Below are 15,379 nucleotides of genomic sequence, written 5' to 3'. Positions count from 1 at the left end.
GGCTCAACGTTCAGCTGCTGGTTTTATGGTGTGGCTCAACGTTCAGCTGCTGGTTTTATGGTGTGGCTCAACGTTCAGCTGCTGGTTTTATGGTGTGGCTCAACGTTCAGCTGCTGGTTTTATGGTGTGGCTCAACGTTCAGCTGCTGGTTTTATGGTGTGGCTCAACGTTCAGCTGCTGGTTTTATGGTGTGGCTCAACGTTCAGCTGCTGGTTTTATGGTGTGGCTCAATGTTCAGCTGCTGGTTTTATGGTGTGGCTCAACGTTCAGCTGCTGGTTTTATGGTGTGGCTCAACGTTCAGCTGCTGGTTTTATGGTGTGGCTCAATGTTCAGCTGCTGGTTTTATGGTGGCTCAACGTTCAGCTGCTGGTTTTATGGTGGCTCAACGTTCAGCTGCTGGTTTTATCGTGTGGCTCAACGTTCAGCTGCTGGTTTTATGGTGTGGTTCAACGTTCAGCTGCTGGTTTTATGGTGGCTCAACGTTCAGCTGCTGGTTTTATCGTGTGGCTGGCTTACGATGAACACAGAGACTCCATTTCCTGCCTGGCACGCTCAATTGGAGCGATCTGTATAATCAGTACAGAGCGACTCAGGCTGGAGTCCCTCCCCTTCATGGAGATTCACATCGGTCCGACACTTACCGGCCACTCTGATTGGTTGATCTGAGGAGACTCGCCTCACGTCTCCATGTATACAAAACATTCAGGACGTAGCAGGAGTTTGGTTCTTTTTACCGTAAATGTTGTTTTAAATGACCAGGAACATCTCAAATCCTTAAAACATCAACAACTCAGGTTATTAATGTCTGATGTTCTGCACGCCATGTTTATTGTCTTCTGCTGTGTTCGCTCTCCTGAACACGTCCAGACCGCTTTACTGGTCCGCCATCCTTCTGATTGGCTTGCTTGTCCCGCCCCAGAAACCCGTTGATGTGAGGGAGTCTCCAGACGCCAGGCTGGTGCAGCGAGAGAGTCTGGCTTTCCAGGCCAGTTTTACATACATCAGTAATAATAATCAGATGATTGATGAGCTGATTAGATTGATCATTTTGAGGTCCAGGCGGACTGTCCCGTCTCGTCTGGTCGGACCTCAGAGTTTTTCTCTTCAGGTGTTTTTATTCGTAAGTTTGTGTGTGGCGTGTTGGAGTCAGATCGATGCTACCCGAGACGTGAAAGTGTCGCGCTGGACTTTACTCGTGTTAAACGTTAAAATACTTTGATGTTTATTTTACTTCACAGCAAAGTTTGATCCAATCAAAGCTTTATTAGCACATGGCGACAGGACAGAGAACCCCGCCCATCTTCCTGCAGATCAATAGCCAATCAGATTGCAGAGTCACGCCCTGTGGTGACATCAGCAGTGACATTGTACTGTGCATCAGGCTGTCTCCATGGAGACGACAGCCTTGTTTCCTGTAGGTGGGGTTATGAGAGGTCAGGAGTTTCAGAGTAATCAGAGTATTAGTTTTTTACCTGCACCTGCAGTACAGACAGACGGCCAGCAGGTGGCGGAAGAGACAGCGGAGGAAGAGGAGGAGGGATGAAGCTGGAGGAGGAGGTGTTGGCTGTAAATGGTTATGGTGGCTGTAAGTCAGGACCAAGAGCCGTCGTCTTCCACCAGACAGGTGGAGGATCAAGTCCAGCTTCACCTGACACCAAGTGCCCTTGGGCAAGGCGCTGAACCCTGCAGGTGCTCTTTGCGGTGTGAGTGTGTGTTGCTGTGTGTGTGACTGATAGTGTGTAAATGAGTGTGTGAGGAAAAGAGAGGAGGTTGTCCATCAGTCAAGGAACAACTGAGCTGATCTGGAGGAAACGCTGCTCCAGAGATGTGTTTCTATGGCAACAACGGTCCACAGACTGGTGAGGTTGCGGTGCTGACCGGGTCCAACACCGCCGGGGCGAGTTCAGGACCGCTGCTGCTGAACTCCAGAGCTGCAGACGTGTCCCAGAGCCGCAGACGTGTTTCATCGACATAGTTCAGTCACATCCGGCTGATTTGTCAGGGACACACAGACCTCCATGCAGGATGCAGGGAAGCAGCAGGATGGAGATAAATCAGGACCAAAATGTTTCATTTGAAAAAATATTTTAACCTGAAATGAACTGAAGTTGAACATAAAAGTCATGTTTTTATTCTGAACCCTAAAACAAATCATTTTGTTAAAAATAAAACAAAGTGCATCAAATGTTTGAGTCGATCTAAATGTTAAAGGGAGAAGTTTGGCCGACATAACACCAAGGGCAAGAAGGAGGTTAGAAACCAGGATCAAGGCAACTCAAAGGGAAGTTCATCAACTGGCAGAACTCCAGAAGGGCCTAACCATGAAGAAGGTGCCAGAGAAGTACAGCCAGATGTCCATACCGGAGGCCCTGGAAACGCCAAACAAAGACTCCAAGCATTGGCTGCACGACTGAAGAGATTCACAAGAGAAGTTGAAGCCAGAAGAATAAACTGGCTCTTCTTAACTAACCCAGCTAAAGTGTACTCTCAGTAGCAGGGTCATTATGTAAACAATGCTTTGTTGTGTCAGGCAGACGGAAAGGTACAGAAGGGAACAGAATGACCTGACACACACTGGACAGGAAGCAGACGGTGACTTGGAGGGGAAAGCATGTTGGGATGTGTAGAAATACATCCACTTCGAGGCAAAAGCGCAGACTCTCTGCTCGGCTACCTCTGAACAGAATACATGCTTGTATCTTTACCATTTTCTAATAAATCTATGTTAAATATCCGACCCGGGTCACTTGTCTCTTCTTGGGGTGACGTTACGATTATAGTCAGCTCTAACGTCTTTTCGGGTTGTAAGATGGTCGGCTCGGCTCTCAACTTCCACCTAAGTATCGTATCCTTCTGTGTGGGAATTTAATCTAATTAGATTCTCCACACTGACCCACCAAGGCTGGAGATGGAACGATACTGGAAAGGCATGTGGGAGAAGGAGGCATCACATAACACTGAAGCACAGTGGTTAAAGGACCTCAGAGCAGACCATAGCTCCCTCCCTGAACAAGACCTAGTTACTATCATGGTGACAGATATCTAGCATAGACTCTCAAGTATGGAGAACTGGTCAGTGCCTGGCCCTGATATGATCCATGCCGACTGGCAAAAGAGACTGACTTCACTCCATGAACGCCTGGCAGCACAAATGAACCAACTCCTGAGGGATGGGACTCACCCTGAAAGGCTGACCAAGGGACGAACAGTCCTGATACTGAAAGACCCCCACAAGGGTTAGGGAATGGGCCTACTTTTGGACGATTTTTGAATGGGCAGGTCTTGCCATTGTACGGAAAGTCATGACGATGTCAATGTCACAAAGAAAATCGTCCGTTGGCAATCCCTTTGCGCGTCAACGAAGTAGCCCTGTGGACGGGGCCGTGCCGGCGCTACTGCGCCTACGGATGGCGCTCTCGCTCCACCGTGTCCACGAGGAGGCCTTTCCGTCCACCTCAGGTCCTTCCAATGGTTACGGGGGGGCGGTTTTCCTTACCCCGTCCACTTCGAGGCCTTTTCCGGGGTCGGGCCTTTCCGGGAGGCCGGTAAGGGAAGTACCATTGAAGGGATTGCAAGCGGACGATCGTCCACCGTCAGGCCCTTCCCATTGTGAGCCGAAACGGACAAGTGTCCGTTTGTAATCCCTTTGCATGGGAACCCTTACCTCCCTCCCGTGGGGTCCCTGCGCGCCGATATCCGGAGGAGGGTGCCCGAGGAACAATCCCCTATGACGCTGAGCCGTTTCGACAAACTTTAATTTTCGGTCCGTGGGGGAAAAAGGCCGTTTCAGGCCTTAGGGTTGGCAGGGCGCCAAAAATTCGACCGTGCCGACCAAACTCGGCACGGAGGCGGGGCGCGCCCGGGTGAGGCGGGGGTTCGATTCTGGGCCCTCCGCGGGCACAGGGGACCGATCCGCGGCCCGTCCAAATCGCCACCCCGGGCCCATGTAAAGGGATTGCCAACGGACGCTTCTTCCCACTTCCAATCCCTTTTAACTAGGGTTGACCTTTTGACCCCGACAACCAATTAAGCCCCGCTACGCCCGCGTCCTGTGCCCGAACGGGCCCGAAATCGCACGGGGCGGTCGGGGGCACCCAGGGATCGACCTCCCATCGCCCAATTTCAGCCGTGAGGCTTCTGGAGGAAAGTAGCTTCCCTAAGGCTCACGCGCTCCCAGCTTTTGAGAGGTGGGCCCTGGGGCGCGGCAATAGCGAGAACCGTTTGGCCCGGTTTAGGGCGTTTTTGGGCAAACCGCGGGCGTGTCCACTTCCAATCCCTTAACATGGGATTTACCAGAACGCCCCATGTATTTGGCATGGCAAATGGACGGCTTTCCACAGGGCCCCCGTCGGAGCTGTGGGTCCCCGCTTCTGGCAGCTGTCGCCATGCGGCCCCCAGAACGACATATCGCCCCCGCGGCACGCAGCGCCGCTCAGAAAAAAATTCTCCTAAAAATGTCCAACTTTTGCACAAGGCTCTTTCGCGAGTACTTCCGAACCCCCTCCCGATCGTTAGATTAGGGTTTGGGGACAAAAATTTTCCAGGGCCCTCTGGGCCCCAGGGCGCACGCAGGAGGATTCTTTGGTAAGTAAGTAAGTAAGTAAGTAAAGTTTATTTATAAAGCGCTTTTCACAGATAAAAATCACAAAGTGCTGTACATAAAAATGGGTACAATAACACAATCAGCAACAATCAGCAAAAATTAAAATCATCCAAGAATCAACCAAAAGCTCTTCTAAACAGTAGAGTCTTTAGCTGCATTTTAAAAGAGTCCACAGAGTCAAGCACACGAAGGGACAGAGGCAGCTCATTCCAGAGTCTGGAAGCAACAGACTGGAAAGACAGGTCACCACCAGTTTTAAAACCAGTTTTTGGAACCTTCAGGAGGTTCTGGCCAGAAGACCGAAGAGAGCGTCCAGAAGAGTATGGACATAGTAAGTCGGTGATATACTGAGGGGCCTGACCATGTAACGCCTGAAAGGTCAATACTAAAATTTTAAAATCTATGCGAAATTTAACAGGAAGCCAATGAAGACGTGTCAAAACAGGGGTGATGTGGGCTGTTCTGGCTGCACCTGTCAAAAGTCTGGCAGCAGAGTTCTGCACAATTTGAAGCTTATTTAGAGTCGTCTTATTTATGTAAGTGAAAACAGAGTTACAGTGGTCCAAAAGGCGTGCACGCAAAAAGTCTGCCCTCTCAGCGACGCTTCTGGGGCCCGCGGGAGCCCGGTTAGGGTTCGGAGCCCTTTAATGGAAAAGGATTGGAAGTGGACATTCGTCCCGCTTCCCATTCACTTCCATTCATCCGGTCTCTGTCCTCCCGCGGGGTCCCGAAAGGCGGCAGAAGGGCCACAATCGGCCTCGTAGACGTCCAGGCGGGGCCCTACAGGCTGGTCTTTCCGCCGCGCGTTTAGACTGTTTTTAGGCAAATCCACAGCCAAAAAGACATTCCCCCCATGCAAAGGGATTGCCAGTGGACACTGTCCCGTTTTTGCTGTGTCTTTTTGGACACTGGGGGACAGAGGAAGGTCCCAGAGGGCCCAAAACGCTTCCGCTCGGTGCCGAAAAGGCGCCCTACGAGGCCGAGGCGAAGCCGCCTTTCTGGGGGCTTCTTTGGGCAAAATGCCAGCCAAAAAGACACTCCACCAATGCAAATGGATTGCCAGTGGACAGTCCCGTTTTTGCTGTGTCTTTTTGGACACGGGCGGACAGAGGAAGGTCCCAGAGGGCCCAAAATGCTTCTGCGTCATGCTGAAAGGATGCGTATCGCGACTGAGGCAGAGCGGCGACCGTGACGCGTTCCTGGAGGAAATGAGAGGGAAAAAAAAACACTCCACCAGTGCAAAGGGATTGCCAATGGACACTCAGTCGACACTTGTAACATTTTCACCCCCTGTCCAGTCAAAGGGATTGGAAATGTCCAAAGTGTCCACTTTCAATCCCTTTCACCAGGCACGGGCCCTGGCCTCCAGGGACTCACCTTTGGGCCTAGGATACTGAAATTTGGACACGGGGTTCCTTGTAGCATGCCCTGTCGGCGTGCAAAGTCTCGTCCAAATTGAAAAAGTTGACAATTTTGGACTGTGTCAGGGCAATGGTCAGGGGCCCTTGAAAGGGTCAAATCTTCAACGTTGTCCAAACTCAGGCAGGAGGAAGAGGGCCTGTTGGAAGGCACAAATGCCAGTTTTGAGGCAGGTTGGACCATCAGGGACCAGATGGGAGCGTGGTAAGGGAAAATGTTCAGTTTCCGTCCACTTCCAATCTGTTAGTATTAGGGGCCAGGGTGGCCATGTGGACAGTGGCCATTTCTTGACTATACAGTGTCCTAGGAGGCTGAAACTCACAGGATAGACTCCTTTAAGGTGACTGAGCTTGCCCTGAACTTGCCTAGGACACAGTGTGGCTGAGAAAAGGCTTCTGTCCATAAAGCTTCCCTGGGCCCTAGTACTAAGGGATTGGAAGTGGACAGATTAGGACAGTTACTCTTACCAATGTCCCATTCTGTCCCCTTTTGTCGAAGAAGGCTGAAAATTGGACAATTCACTCCATTTAGTGTGCAGATAGTGTGGATAAAGTTACAAGGAAATCAGAAAACTTAAAAATTTGACTAAGTGCTCAGGTCCTCAGAAGGGTCAAATTTTCAAAGTTGTCCAAACTCAATGAAATTCAAACAGGAGGACACAGACCCATAGCAGAGTCCCAGTGTCAATTGTGGGCCCTCTAAGACAACCAGGGACCACATGGGAGCAAGGTTAGAGAAAAGCTCTGTTTCTGTCCACTTCCAATCCCTTAGTATTGGGGGCCAGGGTGGCCATGTGGACAGTGGCTGTTTCTCAGTCATACATTGTCCTAGGACACACACACACACACACACACACACACACACACACACACACACACACACACACACACACACACACACACACACACACACACACACACACACACACACACACACACACACACACACACACACACACACACACACACACACACACACACACACACACACACACACACACACACACACACACACACACACACACACACACACACACACACACACACACACTTTACGGTATCGCAACCTTCTTTTTGCCATATTGGTCTTTTTCTTTGCAGCCTGCTGGCCCGCCTTGTAAGGGCTGTTGCGGATGGAGCAGGACCTGCGCTTGCGGAGCTGCGGTGGACCCTCCTCGCTGCTGCCGCCGCTGCCTGACTTCTTACCAGGGACCTCCCCCTCCTCGCCGCCTTCGCCGTCGTTGTCACTGACCCTCTGAAGCTTGAGGGATTTGCTGCCAGACGGACTGGCCTGCTGCTCCCCCTCACCTGGGCTTTGCTCCAGAGAGTCCGCGATAATTTTGCGGACACTCTGGACCTCTGCCAGGTCCTGCACATAAAAGCGGTCAGCGGTGGTGGTGTCATAACACATGAGGTCTGACACCTTTCTCTCTTCCGCTGTGTTGGCCTGTTTTGCCTGGAAAATAAGAGAAATATTTAGTTCTCATGCTCACTACTTGCACACCTCTCAGGACAAGATGAATCAGCATGCTAGAGTGTGAAACTTACATAAGTGGCAATAGCAGTGCGGATCAGGGTAAAATTGATCTCACCCTGGAGCCCCATCAACTTCCACACTCACTGCAGGCAGTTGTGGAGATTTTTGTATGGCCCTTTGCCCTGTGTGTAGAGGAGGAAGTTGTTCCGCTGGTCTTGTGGAATCGCCGACTTGACCTTCAGCCACCTCTGAAGCCATTGGAATTCCTCTGGCGTGCAGAGGACCTGTGCCATGTTGGAGTACACTCCTGACCTGTGGCCGTAGAGGCAGGTCCAGTATGAACACAGGTACCCATAGAACAGGTACCTGTCTTCATTGGTTAGCCCTGTCTCCATCTTTTGAGGAGGAGAAAGGAGAGGGGGAAGAAGAAGAAAAGTCAGCGTGGAGGTGCAGCGAGAGACGCGCCACATCAACTGTGTGCGTTTGGATGAGAAACTCACCGAGAAGGACGGGGATCCTGGCCCGAGCAACCTCGATGCAGGTCCACAGGTCGTCCCGGCTCGGCAGCTTGGAAACTTTTTTTCTTTTAACCGACAGCTGGTGCACCACCACTTGCGCCTTAAAGTTTTTAAGGCACGATTTCAGCTCCCGCTGCAGGTCCGAAAGCTGAGTTTTTGTCAGCCGGCTGGTTCGGGGAGGGCTCTCCTTCAAATACCCGGCGAAACTGTGCACATTTTTCAGATAAAACGCCGTAGTCGTAACTTCCATCTTGCGATTTGGCCCAACTAGTAGGTGAAAGGAAGGAAAAAAAAAAACCAAAAAAAACAAAACTCAGTTGTGATGGAAAAATACATTTAAAAAAAAAAAAAAAAGACAGGCAGCCACAGAATGTGGCCATAGAAGTGAAAACTCACCCTCTGACCCGACCAGTATCGTCCAAGAACAGCCAGTCCCTGACCCTGGCGTGCCCATGGATCATGTAGAGCAGGAATGTCCGGATCCTGCTCACCTTGGACCGGGCGTTCCCGATCATTTTGGTGGTGGGGTTTATGCCCGTGAGGAAGTCTTGATAGTGATGGAGGTACTCCTCTGCAAGACAAGAGCAAAGTGAAATCATTTCTTTCCTGGTACTCTTCTGCAATCCAAGTATTTATGGAAAAGCATCCTTACCCATGCAGGGCGTGAAAGAAATTCTCATCTTGTTCCCCCTCCCGGTGCCCTCGCTCCAGGGGGAAAATTTGGAGGGGGAGATGGGACTTCTCCCCGCCTTCGACCTCCTCTTAGCCAGCTGCGTCTTCGGACGCGCCGACTCAGGCCCTGGTGTGGCTGAGGTGCTGGTGGAGGGCCCCGGGGTCTCATCCTCACTGATCTGGAAGGAACACAAGTCAGTAGATACGCATTGTCCCATCCAGAATATGCCCTCCCATCTGTACACCTTCACAATCTGCAAAAGACCAGCTTACCTGGGCTTGCACTGCAGCTGCTGCGGCCGGCAGCTTCCTGCGGGCCTGGTTAAGGGAGGCCCGCAGTACCTTGATCTGGTCAATCAGCTCATCCCTCTCCCTCCTCAGCTGCTCTATCTCCTGTCTGCTCTGCCTGCGGTGGTCCAGGCACTCCACATTGGCGCAGGACATAGTGGTGGAGGAGGGAGGAATGACATGTCCTCGGGCTGCTCCTCCTCATCCAGGTCGAGGGTGCATGTGACCGATGGGGTGGGGTTGCTGGCCCTCAGGGCTGCCAGCTGCCGGACAGCTTCGGAGTAGCCGGCCTTGTTCAACATCTCCGTCCGCTTTGACATGTCAAGCTCCGGGTGATTTGAAGACAGGTGCCGGTCCAGGCGAGCCTGCTTGTAGCCACACCCAGGAATCGGGCATCTTGACTTGCGAATATTTATTCGCCCTGTTGCCAGGCTACATAAAATCTTACTTTCGTTGACGTTTGTCACCAAATGTGTTTGTTTGAGGTGTTTCGGCAGGTTGCTGTACGCTCGGTGGCACAAAGGACATGTGCTCGACTGAAAGGGGAAAAAAAAAACAAAAAAAACACTCATTGAGCAACCTTTACATTCCCCATTTTGTTGGAAAACATAAGCCTTACTCTTTCAGAAACTGCTGGAATTATTCTTTTAGGCGAAGGAATCGCAGAGTTGCACGCGAGGAGCTGTCCGGTGCTGAGCGCCAGGTGTGCTCGAGCAGCGGAAAAAAAACGAGCCCAGTTTACTGAATGTCCACGGTCTGTCCTGGTCAAACCTTAACTTTCCCCATTCTGTTGGAAAAAAAGAAGCCTTGCACTTTCAGAAACTGTTGGAATTATTCCTTTAGGCCAAGGAATGGCGGAGTTAAGGTGAAATGAAGTTGCGTGTACAAAGCGCATTTTGAGACATTTAATCTTTAAAGCCCCTGTGTGTTCTCTCCCATTACAAAAAAAAAAAAAAAAAAAAAAAAAACTTTTAAAAGTACACATGACAAACATGACAAGGTCTGAAAATCAAAGAGACAACACTTACATGACTGCTCGCTCCGACGTCTCCTGCAGAATGCTCCTCTCCTCTTCGCCGCGCTTCCAGAGTCTGCCCCTCCCCTAATTGATACAACAGATAAGACAGTTAGCCAATCATATTCGAGGGGTTCATGTGAACACTGCATGAGCACAACATGAACACAGCAGAAATATGGCATCATTTCAGTATGTCATTTGGAAGCAACTAAGGTTCTGGAAGAGAAAACACTGACCAGTGGTGTCCGTCATTTCTATTTTCTCCTCTTAACCCAGCCATGACGCTGGAAAGTGGTCTCAGTACACCATCCAAACATGAGGTACCAGGAATCCTGTTGTTTCTATTGTTAAATTGTATTTAGCTACTTACTTACTTACTTACTTACTTACTTACTTACTTACTTACTTACTTACTTACTTACTTACTTACTTACTTACTTACTTACTTACTTACTTACTTACTTACTTACTTACTTACTTACTTACTTACTTACTTACTTACTTACTTACTTACTTACTTACTTACTTACTTACTTACTTACTTACTTACTTACTTACTTACTTACTTACTTGTTTATTATATTTCATTGTTTATTTTTCTTTTAGTATAAGCCCTAGACGGCTCCTGCACAAGACCATGAAGAGGTAATGCAGAATTAAAAGTGAGGGGTATAAATACACAGCATCCAACGAGACACAGGTGACACATATTGACTTGATTAACCCAACTGAACTAATCAGCACAGGTCAAAGAGTGAAGGAAATTGCCAATGGACACTTTGTACAATGGCAATCCCTCTCCATTAAGTTTACGTATGATTTCCACTATCAGAAGGGATTACAAGTAGACAAAGTGTCCATATCCAATCCCTTATCATTACAATGAAAAGGGATTGGAAGTGGACACTTTGTACAATGGCATCCCTCTAAATTAAATTTAAGCATGATTTTCCCCAATCAGAAGGGATTACAAGTGAACAAAGTGCCCATATCCAATCCCTTATCATTATTATGAAAAGGGATTGGAAGTGGACACTCTGTCCACTTTCAATCCATTTCCATTATAAGGGATTGCCAATGGACACTTTGTACAATGGCAATCCTTCTCTATTCATAGTTGGATGGATTTCCACCATTAAAAGGAATTACAAGTGGACACTTTGTCCACTTTCAATCCCTTTCTATTATAAGGGATTGCCAATGGACACTTTGTACAATGGCAATCCTTCTCCATTCATAGTCGGATGGATTTCCACCATTGAAAGGGATTGCAAGTGGACACTTTGTACACTTTCAATCCCTTTCTATTAAGTTTGAGGTTATTTCCACAAACAGATCCAATATCCAATGTCCATATCCAATCCCTTTCCATTACAATGAAAAGGGATTGGAAGTGGACACTTTGTACAATGGCAATCCCTCTCCATTCATAGTCGAATGGATTTCCACCATTGAAAGGGATTGGAAGTGGACAAAGTGTCCACTTTCAATCCCTTTCTATTAAGTTTGAGGTTATTTCCACAAACAGAAGGGATTGGAAGTGGACACTTTGTCCAATTTCAATCCCTTTCCATGGTGGAAAGCCATCCGACTTTGAATAGAGAGGGATTGAAAGTGGACAAAGTGTCCACTTCCAATCCTTTTCTATTGCCATTATAAGGGATTGCCATTGAACACTTTGTCCAATGGCAATCCCTCTCCATTCATAGTCGGATGGATTTCCACCATTGAAAGGGATTGCAAGTGGACACTCTGTCCATTTTCAATCCCTTTCTATTATAAGGGATTGCCAATGGACACTTTGTCCAATGGCAATCCCTCTCCATTCATAGTCGGATGGATTTCCACCATTGAAATGGATTGCAAGTGGACACTTTGTACACTTTCAATCCCTTTCTATTAAGTTTGAGGTTATTTCCACAAACAGAAGGGATTGGAAGTGGACACTTTGTCCAATGTCAATCGCTTTCCATGGTGGAAAGCCATCCGACTTTGAATAGAGAGGGATTGAAAGTGGACAAAGTGTCCACTTCCAATCCCTTTCTATTGCCATTAAAAGGGATTGCCATTGGACACTTTGTACAATGGCAATCCCTCTCCATTCACAGTCGGATGGATTTCCACTATTGAAAGGGATTGCAAGTGGACAGTCTGTCCACTTTCAATCCCTTTCCATTATAAGGGATTGCCATTGGACACTTTGTACAATGGCAATCCTTCTCTTTTCATAGTCGGATGGATTTCCACCATTAAAAGGGATTGGAAGTGGACAAAATGTCCACCGGCAATCCCTTTGTATTGCCATTAAAAGGGATTGCCAGTGTACGAAATGTCCACTGGCAATCCCTTTGTATTGCCATTAAAAGGGATTGGAAGTGGACAAACTGTCCACTTCCAATCCCTTTGACCTGGCAATAAGGGGGCATTGCAAGTGGGCTCCAGCGTCCACCCGGAAAATTGAATGGGAGGTATTGGGGGGTGTATGGGAGGTATTGGGGGGTGTCAAAGCGTCCATCTCTGAGTCCTTTGGAAGTATTCCCCCTGGGGTATTTTGCGCGCTACTGAAGACGGTCGGTACGCAGTTTTTTATTTTTAACTCCCTGACCGTTCAACCCTCGGGCGCGGTCGATGGAACAACGCGTGTGCGGGAGCGAGACGCACGCGTAGACCCCCTCGTTCGATTTTTAGGACCTTTGGGGGCCGCGGCAAGCAAAGTTTTGTGGTGTCCAAAAACCCTCCCTTTGCCCCATTCAAAGGGATTGCCCGTGTATGGCCGACCGGGCGCAGGGGGAACAGTCCCATCCAACTACCGGCCAATAACCTGCCGCTCCACGACATGGAAGCTCCTGTCAGGCATCATCATCAGGTGGCTAAGGTAAGTGTACACATGGATCAATACATGGCAAAGACACAGACAGGCATTGGCAGAGGAACCAGAAGAGCCAAACACCAGATGCTGGATGACAGAACCGTCGCTCGAGACTGCAGACAGACAGACAAACCTGTGCACCGCCTGGATTGATGACCAGAAAGCCTATGACTCGATGCCACACATGTGGATCCTGGAATGTCTGAAGCTGTACAAGATCAATGGCAACATGAGGACCTTCGCTGCAAACTCAATGAGGCTGTGGCAGACCACCCTGGAGGCCAACTTCAAGCCAATAGCACAAGCATTCCATCAAATGTGGCATATTCCAAGGAGATGCCCTGTCCCCGCTGCTGTTCTGTATAGGCCTGAACCCCCTCAGCCAACTATTCAACAGGACTGGCTATGGATACCGTCTCAGGAATGGAACCACCATCAGCCACCTCCTGTACATGGATGACATCCAGCTGTACGCTAAGAGTGAGCGGGACATCGACTCACTGATCCACATCACCAGGATCTACAGCAGGGACATCGGAATGTCAAGTGGACTGGATAAATGTGGGCGGATGATAACAAAGAGAGGGAAGGTAATCCATAATAGAAGAATCAATTAGTTATATATTGATTAATAATAAATTAAATAATATATAAGAATATACTTGTGATAAAAAATGATAGAATATGTAAGACATACTTAAGACCCAGCAGCAGGAGCAGAAGAAGAGGAGGAACATGGAAGTTGGTCATTCAGTGTTACCTGATCATTTACCTGTTTTATTTCCCTTGTTGTGCCGGCCCTCTCCAATACAAAAACTGCTCCCGTTGGCCATTTTCATGCTTTTAACTCTCTAACCACTGAGCAGTTTTCCACTGCATTTAAAGGCTCTGACTGATGCTCTCTGGAGGACCTTGGTAATCGGGATGTTTAACTCACACTGTGCTGAGATTTTAGAAGCTATTGCTCCTGTAACTTTTAACCATATGAAGCCTCAAAAGGAGTCTTGGCTGGACGGGTCCGTTCCTGAACTCAGGCGTGCACGGAGGCGGTGGAGAGAAAATGGACAAGCTCCAAAACTCCTTTTATCTCTCTGCAGGAGTTAGAGAAAGTTGTTTTTAATTCAACTTCAGGCATTTTTAAAAACAGTGAACAGCTTCAGTCTGGTTTTAAACTTCTTCACAGCACTGAAACTGCACATTAAAAAGTTTTTAACGATCTTCCACTGAGTGTTGATTCTGGTAATCGTGTCATTTTGGTTCTTCTAGACTTCACTGCAGATACTGTTGACCATACGATTCTTTTACAGCGCCTTGAGCCTTGTGTTGGACCAAAGGTCCTGAACCGGTTTCAATCGTATCTCACAGATTGATCGTTTTCTGTCCAAATGGAGCAGTTTTCCTCCTCAGTGGCTCCTCTGACCTGTGGTGTCCCCCAGGGCTCAGTTTTGGGTCCACTTTTGTTTTCCCTTTATACAACACCCATGGGGTGAATTCTCAGGAAGCATGGCATTGCCTTCCATTGCTCTGCTGGTGATCTGCAGGTGTACCTACCATCAAAAAGTCCTTCCAGGGATTCACTTCAGGCTCTAAGCTGCACGACAGATTAAACATGGATGGACTTTCATGTCTTACGATTAAATGAAAGTAAAACAGAAGTCTCCTGGTTATGACCTCGGGCCACTTGCACCTTACAACAGATGCCATGCCAGGAGTCTTGGTGTGATCATAGACAACGCCTTTCAGACAGACAAGCAGGTCAGCATGCTGGTCAAGTCCAGCTTTTTCCAGCTCAGACTAACCAGTAAGGTCAAGCCCCATATAACCAAAGGAGACCTTGAAAGAGTCAAACACGCCTTGGTCTCCTCTCACTTAGACTACTGCAACTCCCTGTTTGTGGGAATCGAACAGTCGGGACCTCAGCGCCTGCAGCTTGTGCAGAATGCAGCAGCCTGGCTTCTCACTGGTACAAAGAAACATGAGAACATCGGTGCTCTTCACTCCACCGGCTTCCAGTCATGTACCGGGTTGGTTTTAAGATTCTTTTATTTGTCTTTAGGTGTTTGAATGGGCCCCAGGTGATCCGTCTGAACTTATGGAAGCACATCGGCCCTCTAGAGCCCTTCGGTCAGCTCGCCGGATGGTCTGGAAGGTCAAACTGAAGAACAAGACGAGCCCTTGTAGCAGTGGATCCCAAACTGTGGAACATGCTGCTTTAACCGTTTAGTCTGCCGACAGTCTGTCGACGTTTAAAGGCTGAAAAGACTTTTTTCTGCTTTGACCTTTGGCTGACATGATCAGAGGATTGGACTTTATGTGTGTTTGGGTTTTATCCTTGAATTTTAGTGTTTTTATTTGTCATTTTCTCTATTTTTATTGGTTGTATAAAGCACATTGGATGCTGTGGATGTGTAAATGTGCTACATAAATAAAACTGACATGTAGAAGAGTGAAGTTTATACAATAAGTACACACTGTTCCACAACACACTACCAGTAAGGTTGTTGCTTCCCTGTGA

Source organism: Telmatherina bonti (genome assembly GCF_933228915.1).
Source record: "Telmatherina bonti genome assembly, chromosome: 18".
Lineage (NCBI taxonomy): Eukaryota > Metazoa > Chordata > Actinopteri > Atheriniformes > Telmatherinidae > Telmatherina > Telmatherina bonti.
This window is presented reverse-complemented; position numbering follows the sequence as displayed.